Below are 13,990 nucleotides of genomic sequence, written 5' to 3'. Positions count from 1 at the left end.
ACCTGCAACTGGCAATTTATCAGATGGAAAAATAAAAGCCACATTCGGTTTCTCCCTACACTTAAAAATGACCACGTGCAGTCTCTGAAGCAGACTGATCTTTTTAACAAGGTCATGAGTATCAGCCAGGGGGGGAACAAAACCACCCTGCACATGTTTTTCCTTCTACGCTGCTTTCTTACTGATGTTTTGCTCACTTTCTAAGCAAAGAGGAAGCCTCTCCTGTTCCCGTCACCCTGTGTTTATCCACATTCCAGCAGCCAGCGGCTGCTCCTCCAGGTGCTCTCCAAGGGCAAACAACTGGATCTTGCTGCAACAAGATCTTGAGATCCATCCAGCTCTGAGTGGGAGTAAGGTGGGAGCCCTGAGAGCAGAAATGAAAGAGGCAGCGGATGGTGGGACACCATACAATCTTTTGAAAGCGTTGCTCCTGCAGGCTAAGACAAAAAGCACAACACACCCTTCGCCTAGTGAAAGGACTGGAAAATGCACTTTAGGAGGCACAGCCTTCGGAGTCAGAATAAATCCTGCCAGCTGTCCCTGGTGACAAAGCAGCCCAGTTTGATCAATACAGCAGCATTATTAACACTGCACTACCTTACATGAGGATAGTCATATGTTCTTGCCTCTGCTGAGTGTGGGGGAAGGGGTGCAAACTCCTACAGCAATTCACAGGGGAAACGTCTCTCTCAAAATCATTAAGATTGCACAAAGAATCTCTTACCCATTTCCATGCAAGCTGCTTTTTTGGGAGACCTCTGCTTCATTCGTATTGATCAAACTCAGGTGGAATCCCAGAAATAGTGTGTGCTTTATACTTTTCTCAAAAAGAAATATTGTTTTTAATGACTTTAGTACCCCTATCTTCAGGCTTTTTTCTGCAGCCATGAAGACCCTTCCTTTTGGGGGCTGGGTACAGACACATAAATGTAGGTGGTTAACAACAGAAGGTAGGACTTTATGATTAGCAAATTTTGTAAAATGATTATGAGGATTAGGGGTTCAGTTAAGTGCATGTGGATGCAAGCAGAAGTAATGGTAGTAAAAGGGTATATATCGCTGCCGCTCCTGAGCCCCAGCCAGAGTCACGGCCTTTCTGTGTTTGGCTCAACAAACACAGTTACAGACAATCCTGGTGAGTAACTTGGAAATTGGCAAGAGAATGGAAGGGGAAGAAAAACAGTCCTAGCTAATCACCTGCTTAACCACAGCCAGCAAATCTGAGGATTTTGTAAAAACTAGGTCCTGTGTGTGCCTCGTGACAAGTTTGAAGGCTGCTGGAGAGGTACACCCCTATGCCAGGTGACTCAGTGTGGGAGAAAACACAGCAGAGAAGCTAAAGGCTGAGTGGTAAATACTGACAGCATGGGAGGAAGGACTGACTGTAATAATAAACACAAGGCCAGCAAATGGCCTTCAAAACCAGGAGAAAGACCTTCTTACCCACAAAGAGAGGTGTGTCATCCATTGCTGGAAAGAAAAACTACCACAGAAACGCTGCATCGGCAGCAGCTGTCTTTCTCCAGCACTCAGCTGGGACAACACATCGCCAAAAACAGGGAAAACGACAGACTCACTCCCCCTCCACAGGGAAGAAATCTTGCCATGTATCCCCTCTGCCACATCTCCACCAAAAATCACTGAGACTATCAAAGCCAAACCCTGCACCAGGGAGGTGAACTGCTGAGATTGAGCACACCAGGCCACCTTCATGCTGTGTCTGCTAAGTGTTTCTCACCAGAGAAGTGTGGTTCTGCTCCAGAGCTGCTGGCACAAAGTCCTCCCAGAAAGGGGTGCTGCAAAAGAGTCTAGACAGACTAAAATTAAAAAGAACAAATTATATGACACTGCCCACTGTCTGCAAACCAGGGCCAGATTCTCAGAGGGAGGAGTAAATTGCTAGCACAGTAATCTTAGCTAGTGGTGTCATCTTAATTTACACTAAGCAAGGATCTGGCCCAGAAAAATATTCCTGTCAAGTTTGCAGCCAAAAATTCCTCTGCTAGACCACATTCCACCAGTTAAACTGGCAGGGAAGACAATTGCAGAAAGAATTTAATTAAAATGGAGATCAGGGAGCTGGTATCCTTTTCAAGCTCTGCTCTCGAATTCCTCTCTCCAACAACTGAGCGCTTGGGTGTCCCAGTTTCCCAGCCTGTAAAATGGGCATGCAACAGCTTCCCTGCTCTCTAAGGGCAATGGCTGTGAACCATCTTGTCTGTTCAAACACCAACCATCAAATCAGACAGATATCTGAATGCTCTAAACCTCTGGGTCTTGAATGAAAGGGTATGTATTTTTCTCTGCTGAAACTGCTCTGTCATTGCTGTTGGAAAATTTGAGCTTCAAAAAGGCAACCTGCAAGTTTTGCTTTCAAGACTGTAGGTGTGAGGTCCTCTGACTTATCGGGGTACTACTGAGGATTTTTTCTGCTCCAGACTGCCCAAATTTGCCAGCACAGTCCCTGGTACTGAAATAAAGGTAGGCACAGAGAGTACTGCTTTCCCACAATTTTCTCATTCATATTTTATTTCTGAACTTCAGCATTTGTACTGATTAACATCTGGATGGACAGTGGATTTTCTGCATACCCCTCTGTTTTCAGCTGTTCCAGGAACACATTAGATGGAAGAATACACCCAGGATGTAGACCAGTGCAATCACACCATCAAGTTGTAAGGATGGCGCCACATGGCGCTTCATTGTAGCAGGTCTTTTCTTTGTTTTCACTCCTTAATTTCTATTAAAACATTTGGCTTTTTGCATGCTGGTCTGCAGGACCATTAGCAACAGCACGTGGTTTAGGACCTGTTTCTTTACAGTCTTCACGTTCCACACAAAACCCCCTCAAGGATACCCACAGCTTAAGAGCTTGCTGAATAAAGGGGAGAAAGATGACAGTTCCTGCGAGAAGTTTTCACAGCAGCAGAACCAAGCAAAAACCAGCAGAGCCCCACTGCCCACAACCAGCTGTACACCTCACTGCTGTTTGGCAAGGCCCCACTGTCCTGTTATAACCCCGGCAGACCCTGTATCGGGTGAGCAGCTTTCCTCCTCCACAGGAAGGAGAGGGAATCACGCATGTTCTGAAACACCAGGAAAATATTTCTTTGCCGTGCGAGCAGCCCAAGCTGACTCAAAGGAGCGGAGACGGTTAAAAGCAGCACAGTGGACAAACACAGCAGGAAGGTCCAGAGCCAAGCGAACCGAAGAGCGCCTTGCAGTCCAGAGCAGCTAACGCTCCCTCCTCCCCGGCTCAGGCAGGCTCCTTTGCCTTACGAGAGCGGCTTTGGAAAATCCTCCTTTAAGGCGGCGGGGACAGGGAGGCAGGGAGGCACCCTGCTCAAGGCCACTGAAGCCACCCACCCCAGTGGGTGGTGGCAGAGGGGGGACCCTCCAGAGGGATGGTGGTGGGACCCCACCACTGACCCCGCAGCATTTTGGGCAGGCCTGCTCCCTGCCTGTGTTGGAACGCCACCCTTTGCTGAAGAAAAGGGCAGCGGTGTGCTGGGTGGGCACCGAAATTTGAGGGGCCTTTACCCTTTAACCATGATCCAGGTTAAACACCCACCTCACATCCATCAGCCACAAAAACAGTGGTCTTCAACTAACTAACCAGCATATAGATACTGTTTGCTGAACAAAGGGCAGCAACTCACAGCAGCCCTGCTCTTCCTGATACTAATACCACCATGTGATTTTCAACCCCACGGTTGTATTTGTGGTTTTAGGCTTTTCAGAACGCTGAGATCTTCCATGACTCGCTGTCAATAGCCAGCACTTAGAAGCAGCTACCATCAAGACAAGTCATCAGCACTGATTTGACTTCATCCCATTTAAAGTCTGATCTGTTTCGTTAAGCAAACAAACAAAACTTTGGCCTCAATTTTTTGTTTCCGTTTACTCCGATGGATCGCAGCCCTAAATATAAAAACATGCTTAATAAAAACAAATCAGAAAACTAAGGAAACTGATAAAAAGCTTTAATTGTGAAGAAAAGCAGGGAAAAGAGCTTAAGGAGGAAATGCTAAATTTTTTTGTGATGCCAGCAGAGAGAGGCAGTATGTAAAGAAAACCACGCAGGGGCAGGAAATATATTTGAGATTGAATTTGGAAAAAGACAAATTAATGCATTTATGGAAGAAACAGCAACACAACATGCACACTCAATACAAAGCAGAGATCCTGTAAGGCTGAAAAGAGACTGAGAATAGATAAGACACAGAGAAGACCAATATAGCTTCGAGGACACATTCTTAGCATCTGATATACAGGAAAACTGGAAGGAACAGACAGATGGAAAGTATGACAAAATTGAAAGGGACGTGCACATTTATTACTATTTATCATGTCTGTTCCACAGTCAGTGTTATAATCTCCAGTCAATGAACAGGGGTCTCATTTCACATTTAGATAACAATCCTTGAAAGAGTTAATATAGATAAAGATGGGAAAAAGCGTCACAGACCACACAGCTATGAACAGGGTGAACCCAAACAAAGCAATGGACTTGCGCATGGAGAAGAGAGAGAATATGGGAGGGGGAGAAATTAGACTCAGGTAAGAGAGAGAACAGCCTGTTAGATATTCCTCCCCTAAACTAGGTTTTAGCACATGCTTCCAAGGAAAGCAGGGCCTCGTGCTAGGTGGATTTCAAATGAGACTGGAAAGCACCACCAAAGCATACAATAAGAAATGTCACCTGGGCAAAAGAATTTAATGATCTAACTGCTAATTTCCGAGTGTATTTGTTTCTGGACCAGATCTGCTTATATGCATGGTTTATTGTTGCTGGATGAAGGCAGTGACCAAAAAAGCCTTTTCATCATGTAGACCCTGCTCCTGAACCTCATTTGCCTTCAAAATTAGCCAGTAAGACCCCCTTGCTGATCACAAGGTCTTCCCTGACCCTTCTCTAACTTTAGAGGCCAAGCTGCAGTCAGAATGTGGTCCTACACCATCTCTGAGCCATGCCATGCCATGCCATGCCATGCCATGCCATGCCATATCATGACATGGACTCGCTTTTGATTCTAGTCAGTGCAGAAGGAAGCCCCCACCTCCACAAACCTGGTCTCTCCTCTGAGACGCATTTCCAACATGATACACAGTACGCGTGTGATGGATTCTCGAAATGAAGCATGTCTAGCCACCCATATGTGCACAAGCAGGCACCCTTCATGATTCACATTTACACTACACCTTTCTGACATCATTAAAACAGAGCAAAAAGGTCTCAAAGAGGACTGACTTACAGAAGCGGATTTTAAGGTCAAAAAAGGGCCATTCTGATAATTTAGTCGGACCCTGGATGACACAGCCCATTGAATTACACAAAGGGCTCCTTTAGACATTCATTTACACCCACTTTCAGGTTGGTTTCCACTGCTGGATATGAAAGCCCGAGGGTAAATCAGAATGGGATCCTTCCTTCTTCCCATGCACTGAGACTGTTCAGAAACCGTGCCCATCTGTCTTCCATTTCACAGATGGGTATTACTGTCCTGGGGGAAGCAATGCCCACACCAGACATCATCCTACCTTGCAGTGTTGGGGAGAGCACGTTTAGCACTTAGAAACATCTTCTCATTCCCTCCCATGCCCACATTTTCTTCATTTGAAAAAAAAACCAAAGAAAACAAATCATGCTGCACCCTTTGTTTTATAGAGGGCCGCTCAGGACCTCCCACTCTTTGATGGAAAGAAAATTTCTTTCCGGTACAGTTTCCATCATTTATTAGCTGAAGGTAGGGGGAGAAATGGTATTTATAGGATGCCTAAGGCCAAGCTCACTATAAAACAGAAATAAGCCAATATATCCAGAGCACAACTTAGTGGCCTATTGTGCAACATTTTAAAAAACGTACTCTCTCATTATGGCACTTGAGAATATCTCCTCCCCCCAACACCAGTGGAAATACATTTACGAGAGCCATAGAGCAGCAATATTGTTTTAATCAAATCATTAAAATGGGTGTGCTGTTTTCTGCCCACATCCTGATATTTATTCCACATCCTGACGAGACCTGAGATTTGTATAGACCATTCTCCTGCAAGGTGTCAAGTGACTTCGTGGACACTGGGCCAGTGTAAATCCGCGTATTGGCACTGTGACTTTGGCAGATCTGCATCAGTTTGCAACGGCCCAGGATCTGACTCACTGGCTGACGTGAAATCCCCAACATGATGTGGGTACTACTCTTCCCATTTACAAAGAGAAAAAGCATTCAGAGCAGAATGTAAAGGTTTCCTTCACCTTTTCGACTTAAACATAAGGAAATGGAAAGGAGACAGAAATTTCCATCTTATACCACAGTGCAACAACACCTGACCAGAAATGCAGCTTGCTCAAACAAAACACTGAATTACAAGGCCTTGCAGCTGGTACAGCTCTTACTGCATGAAGATAATCTGTGTGAGGCAGTCCCAGTGAAGAGGAGTCTTCAACCTAGGGCATCCACTCAAAGTGTCCAGCTCAACAGGCATTCAAGACTTGGAATATGAGTATTCAGCATTTTCTAAGTGTCACATGCACTGGAGGTATTTGGGAATAAGAAACCACCCACACCTTGCTTCTCTTGCTTTCCCTCAAATGTGTTCTTCAAAGAAATGTAACATGAGTTTCTCAAGTCAGAAAAAGAAATCCCAATGCAGCCTTTGTAGGGCTCTGTGTACCTACTGGTGTTCTTCTCAACACTGAGAAACTATGCTGGGAAGTCACCCATTTACCAAGTCCACACCAGAAAGTAACTCTGCACAGGCATTCTTCTGTTATCCCTCAAACAACTGGGGCTTATTCACGTTTTAAACAAACCACCAAAGCTCAGAAAGCCCAAGACAAGCTAGGCACACTCAGTAAAGAGTATTTAAACTGGGTACCCTGAAATTTATTTGCCAGCATCCAAGAAAGATTAATACAGGAGTACTCTCGGAAAACAAAACTGTCTTGAGTGAGCAGAAAATCAGGGCTGCCTGAAGAGAGAGCATGAGCTTTGCAGCCAACTCAGAAGTACAGTGTGATGCCATGGGACCAGGCTGTCCTGGAGGTAAGGGAACCAAGCAGAGCAAGGCCCCCACATTACCCTTCTTTAAACCCCAAATCACCCCAGCTCCTGAGGCACTGATTCAAGCAAACATCTTCATCCAGGGAAGCACTGGAGACAGAGAATTCAGCTTGTGTCTAGAAGGTTTCATCCTGGAATCAATGGAAGAAACAGCAAAGCTCTTCTTGAAACTTAACTGTACAATCAAACACCGGACTCATTCCCTGTAGGAAAAAAATCTCAGACTAAACCAGGCCCTTCCGTTTTCAAACACTGTATACAACAATCTTTCTTTTCACTTTAAAAACACAGGAGAGCTAAGGGATATGCTGATAAGAGAAGTCTATGCTGTTTTCCTGCAGTAAACAGTAGGAAACTACCCCAGGTGACATCCATTTACCCTGAAATTCTCAAACCTGCAAGAGAAGCATCTTACAAGCTCTTTCACTGTGTCATGTCAACACTTACAGCTGTCTGCCTCTTATTCCAAGATACTGGAGACCTCCAAAACTGTAAGTGCTTCCTTCCTCTGCTCTAATCAGACAAACGTCCCTTACTCTCACTATTTGACAGCAACCCCCACTGCTCTTTCACACGTTTCTTAAAGCCCCAACTCTCAGAGACTTCTTGTTACATCAGAACCACCTTTCTCAGCACCAAAACCAAGCTCCTGGTTTCCTCGATTGTGCAGGAAAGCCTACAAACATGACTTTACACTATCCTGAAAGATCAGAAACCAAATACAAACATAAGAAACACGCACCTTGCTAAGAACCTGATGTACAGCAACCTTCAGATGTTCACAACCACTCTGAGGTGCTGGCACAGCTTATGAACAGTCAAGGGAGGGCTGTGACACCACCAGAGTGAACTGGGACAGCAGCGTCAGATGGAGACAGAAAAGAGCTATTTTGCCCAAACTGGCTGTATTCTCGTCAGTCCAGTGCCCTTTGCTTCTCCCTTATTATTTTAAAATGCAGACACATTTAAAAAAAAAGCAAGAGACGCTGAAGTTCACCCCCCTCTGATCTAGTCACTAATGAGGGAGGTTTCTTTTCACTGGCACCGACTTTCCATTAAGCAGCAAATGCAGCCTCTCCACTGTCCACGTGTTGGAAACAAAGCCACTTCTGGCGTGATGCTTTCCATATGAAACACCAGCTCCCATCTTTCTTCTCCCCTCTCCCTTCCTCCTTTCCATACTTTATTACTCACACGGCAGCTGTAGTAGCTTGCAGATGAGTGGAATGTTTTCTTCAGAGCAGCATAAATTTTCCAGGCTGACAGGGAAAGCCAAAAGAAAGAAAAGAAAAAACCAAACCCCAAACCGGGATTATTTAGTACTTTTCACCAGCTGGAAGCAGGCAGCAGGCTCTGCAGGGCTGGCACCCTTCAAACCACTGTGCAGCCACAGGAAAAGAACAAAGCGCCTGAGCCGCTCACCTCACCCTGCACCCTGGGGTGTGGTGCACCTCAGACCCAGAGTAAGCCAGAGGTGCCAAGGGAGGGTGAGTACACCGACTCCTCGCCAACAAACCGGCACAGCACCTCGCCAGCAGCAGCTGAGCAGAGGAGAAAGGAGTGACCAGCAGTTCCGAGGAGCTGAAGAACACGTGTGATTGCACCGCTCTTGTGCATCTCGTGCATCAACATGCCTTGCCAGACCCTCAACATGCCTTGCCAGACCCACACCCAGAGCGAGGGAGAGCAGGCCCCCAGGTTAGAGACCAGAAGTATGCAGACATTGCTTACAGCACCACGTAGGATTGTGGCTGCAGTTCTCAAAAGATGCAGGAGAGTCACAGGATGCAGAGTCTGGATACCTTTTACTAGCCAAATTGCTAATAGCTGGGGAAAATTAATCCAGTTTTAGGGGCGCAAGCCCTGGAACGGAAGGCTAAAATTGTCAACAAAGCCAAAGATGTTAGCCAAAACAAAGTCTCTCACACGAAAAACAGGGCCAGGCCCTCAGGAAAACTTCTAGGAAGCAGAACTGGTTGAAACATTTCTACCAAACATTCTCAAAAAAATTTACATTTTTGCTCAGTCTAAAGTGTTTTATTGGAATATATTGGTTTTGGAGCCACCACATCATCCACTGAAATTTCACACATCCAAGATGTAATCTGGAAGGGCAGACCTGAATCAAGTAAAGCAGTGACTCAAATTCAGGTCTCTAACATCACACCTAAGTGCCGTGATGTGGCCAATGTCCATTTTAGGTGTAAAAAGCAAACAGACAGAAGCACCTCTCGCCCCTTCTACTATTCCACCCACTGAACATTTTTCATCATGGTCTTTGCTAGCTGGAACCTTTGTTTTCCATTGGCCCTGGTGGAGAATAAAGGCAGGTGATTAAAGGCAGTCCCCCACTTCACCCCCACCAGCACAAAGCAACTCAGTTCAGTGCTGATTTCCCTCCTGGGCTGGAGTGAGGAGGACAAGTCAGCAGAAAATGCAAATGCTTACAAACCCAAGAACTGTCCTTATGCTTGAAAGTGAACTTTGCCCACTCGAAAGTCAGGATTAAAACCAAATGCCTAACAGCATAGTAGTCTATTAGCAGTGAAAGCATTTTTAAAATCTAATTTACTTGTCATGCCACATGCATTTTTCCTCACTCCACAATCCGAACAAACAGTCATTTTCACTTTGATTTCCAGTCACTTCACTTCAGTTGCACAGGAAGAATGCTGCAGTGTGAGAGCTGCAAAGGCAGCAGGTGGGCAAGATGATCCTGTCCAAAAAATGCAAACCCTGCTTCCAGGGCTTTTTTAATTATACAGATGGAAATACTTCCATTGATTGCAGTTTCTGTCAGAACACGTTGGTTTACAAAGGTCCATCATGGTCAAACATCAACCTTATGCCAGAGTGCCTTTAAAACTGACCTTGGGAGGCTGCGGGTTTAAGGGCAGGATTTGTAAATCAGAACACTAATTGGAATGTCTCAGAAGAGCTTCTCACAAGCCAGTGTCCTTCTCCTTCGCATCCTTCCCCATCAATTACACTGTCTCCCAAGCTCGCCTGTGTCACTGCCTACTTCTCTATCCCTTGCAGAGCAGGAGCTGTTGACGCCCACGTATGATTTAAACCCCAGCTTTGCACTTGGGTCCACAATGCCAAGAAATAACCAAGAGGATTAGGACATGTGAGAAATGGTCTATAAGCACCACGTTCAAAACCATTATGACACTTAAATAAGCGTGCCTGCTGGACCTTCAGCAAACATTAATACGCAGTCTGTGCGTAAATGACTCAGACTCTTTAGTGTACGTTGTAAAGTATACCACATGCATCTTAATAGTTCTCCAAATAATAACACATGTAATGAATACACAGTTGCACTGTGTGGAAATGCTCTGGATTGGAAATGACCCTTCACATGGAAGAACAGGGAGAGGATGGGTACCTGCTTATAAAGGATTAAGAGCCATCAGAGCAGCTTAATATATCAGAGCTGATACACTAAGCATTTTAAACAAAAAAATCCCATGTCTTCCTGCCCAACCTTCCTACACCCAACTCCAACACCTTTTAAAAACCTTGAGAAGCGGCCAAATTAGTGCTGTGCCCAGGTTGTCTCAAAGATGACACAAACCTGTGGGAAGGGGGATTTAAGCTTACCTTTTGTATCCTCATTTTCATTTTTTCAGAGAGGCAGTGCCGCACCCTGCCAAGGGCTCCCTGCACAGGAGCTGTCCTGCACTTTCAGCACCAGCCAGCTGGCATGGCAGGATTTGGGCCAGCAGCTTCAGAGAGGCTGGCTGTCCATCTCCCCTTAGCCTAGCGCAACCCTCTCCTGCCCCAGCCACTGTGCCTGAGCACCGCAACCCCCAGTATGAATCTTCACAGCAGCCCTATGAGAATGGAAGAGCTGCCAACTCATTTTGAAACTGAAGAACTGAGAAGCAAAGGTTTGGTGTCCTGATTAAATCCAAGATGTCTAACTATCTTTGGTCATAAAGGCTGAAACAATTTCTTCTAAGAAGGGAAATGAGACATGCACCCTGCTCTCACAGGCAGCCTAACAACCTGAACAGCCAGGCAGCCTTCCTCACCAGCTGCTGCCAGAGCAGGGATGGCAAATACAGCCTGGTGAATGCAGCGATACACGAGTTTTTTCTGATGTACACACCTATCTCTCTACTGCCAGCTCTCAAAATGACACAATAGTGGCATTTTCTTAATGCTGCTGGCATCAAGTAAGTGTTGGAAACCCCAGGTTTTCTTATTTTTGAGAATAAAAGACAATAAAACAAATCTTCAGTGGCTCAGAAGCAAGGAAAGTAAAAAGAACATCAAATTAAAAAGTGAAAAGTCTGTGACTTTAAAGACAATCTCAGTGTCTTGGGAACCAGGCACAAGATTTTTTAACTCAAAATGGCAATGCTGGGAAGGAGACACAGCCGAGAGATTGCCAAACTCAAGACACTCAAAACATGTGTAGTGCCTACCAAGACTGAAGCCAATGAAGAAGACTGGGACAGTCTCAAATACAACAGCACCAAGCTAGGGAATATCCAGTAACATCTGGATTCCAAACCTGTTCTCTACCCAGGAAAATTTGGGAGGGGAGGCTCTTTCCCTGGCAGGTTTGTTTTGTTTGTTTGCTGCAGAATCAGCTGAACCCTGCAGTTCAAGTGAATCCAGATTCATCTGGACCAAGGTAGAAGCACCCATAGTACAAAGAGGACCCGTGGGGACAAGATAATTCAGCAATTCAGGTGGGTGATTCCTGCAACTTGAGCCTGAAAGACACCACAAAAATGGCACTCCCAGCTCCTGAGTGTTGCTGGGAGTTTGGAAGTGGTGGGGGCATTGTAACAAATACATAAGGGCATGGCCAGGAGGCACTTGAGAGTCCAGGGAAACAGAATGGATACTAAGAAGGACTCAGTACCATTCTTGAAAACACCTTTATTAACTCTCCAGAATTCAGGTTTACCATCAAAAAGTAAAACCGCCACCAATTACAATACCTGTGAATAACTTCATGAGGTTTTGAGCATGGTGATCAAAAGCCTACAATTTTTCTTCACCTCTGCAAAATGGGACAAACTTGATAGGAGATGAGGTGTACTATTACCCCATTGCTTAATGTACTGAACATCAATGCTGCTCAGCCAGTGAGCAAAATCTCTTTGTTTTATAAGGACAATTGCAATCAAGGTTATTCACATGCAGCTACAGAGTCAAACAGAAGCAGCTTCCTTCTCGCTTCCCTATAACATGTTTCCCAATGCAGAATGGAGGAGCAACACACTGGACGTTTCTCAGTGGAGACTCATTTGACAAGGCCTCAAAAAAATACGACAATATCCAGAAGATACCATTTGCCTCTACCCTGGAGAGCTTAAGTGTGAAATTACTGCGTGGAACTGAAGACCTTCTGTCATTTCCACATGGAAGTATCAGATTGCAGACTAGCTATATATCATGATTTTTATGTAGCCTACTCTAATCTATGCATTGCCTGTTCAATAGGACATACATAAACATGTGGGCTTGGGGGAGGGGAGGTTAAAGCATCCCAAACAAATAAGAGAAAATATTTTCTAGTTGAGTACCCACATTATGGTTGTGCATTGCTTAAAGGTATTTACACCATTTCAAAATCACTGACACAAGTCACACACATAATCAGCTATTTAAGACCTGTAACATGGATTGCGGGGCTCTACACTTCCATAATGCCAAGAAATAATCACTTGTAACAACAGATTCTGTAATTAAGGAATCATGAAACAAGAGACAGCAGTTTCAGTTTGTCTTCCATCTCTTTCTCCATCTCTTTCTGTAAGGTGATAGGAGCATGCTTTCAGCACATGGAGCGAGCAGAGAGCCTGCAGGTATAAATGGACTGACGCTTAGAGTCTGAAATACACTGCATTACACATGTGGCTGTTCTTGGAAGTCAACCATTTCTGCAAGTTATTCTCAAGAGGCATGATGTACTATAAGCACTTAAGAAATGTGTTACACTGTGACTGGAACCAAGATGAAATAGCAATATTAAAAGAGATGGTTTAGTTTATGTAGTGGCCAACTATGCCATTAAACTAGAACAATGGAGACGATGGGGAGGCAGGAATGTTCTCCAGTGTGATTTATTCCTTTCCAGTAGCAGTGGAAATTTTTCCTATAGGCCTGAAAATGACCCTGTCTGCCAAATAGAAGTCAGCATTAAGATGTAAGAGTTCAGCTAGATTAGTCACCTCGGGATACTCTGCTCTCACACAGCACAGGGATCTCAAAGCACTTTGCCAGAACAGGACAAAACTCAGCCTCCCAGTCCCACAAAGACCACGCCTTAGCATCGTTTTGTCAGATGCTTCAGCAGGAGGGAAACTGAGGCTTGAAGAATTGATTAAAAATATGCAACGAAGGCTTTACAACAGAGTCAAGAGCGAAACAAAGGCTTCCTTGATCCTACACTTTACAGGAAATGTGCATCTTCCTTGGAAAGATCATTGTTTGCTGCAGCTGATAGCAGCCGGGTCAGCCAAGGCAAGAGGAAATGTTATCAGGCAATGGTTATCAGGCAAACAATATAATGCCATTTCCACTTCTGCCAGCCAATTAGACCTATTCTGCCCGATGACACATGTGGGATAGGCTGGCTCTTTTAGAATAAGCCAGGGTTTAGCACCTAAGCCTTGCTCATTTTATACACTTGCATCAGCTGCACACACAGTGACCCTATGCACCTACCTGTTCTTTATGCTCCTGTCCTCTGACACTACAGGAACTGCCATGCTAAAGGCTGCCCTATGGCCCCCACAGAATATGGAGAGCCCCAAAATGTCTCCTGATCAGACCCCTTCTCCACACAAGGATGGTGAGTCCAGAGTCATCCAAGGGGCCTATGGAGAAGGATAATAGTGATGATTTGAAATGTTATCCCTAGGAAGAGACATACCTGACTACAAAAGATGCCTTCTGCA

At 45.0% G+C, this 13,990-nt stretch overlaps 1 protein-coding gene across 1 annotated transcript in view; it reads right to left on the bottom strand.

Moving 5' to 3' along the window:
* Positions 1–13,990, bottom strand: part of KLF7 (KLF transcription factor 7) — a 57,203-nt gene that overhangs the window by 38,762 nt on the left and 4,451 nt on the right. The gene's annotated exons all lie outside the window — the stretch shown is intronic.

Source organism: Accipiter gentilis, chromosome 1 (genome assembly GCF_929443795.1).
Source record: "Accipiter gentilis chromosome 1, bAccGen1.1, whole genome shotgun sequence".
Taxonomy (NCBI): Eukaryota; Metazoa; Chordata; class Aves; order Accipitriformes; family Accipitridae; genus Astur; species Astur gentilis.
The sequence above is the reverse complement of the archived record's forward strand: the minus strand, read 5'-3'. Positions and strand labels throughout refer to the sequence as shown.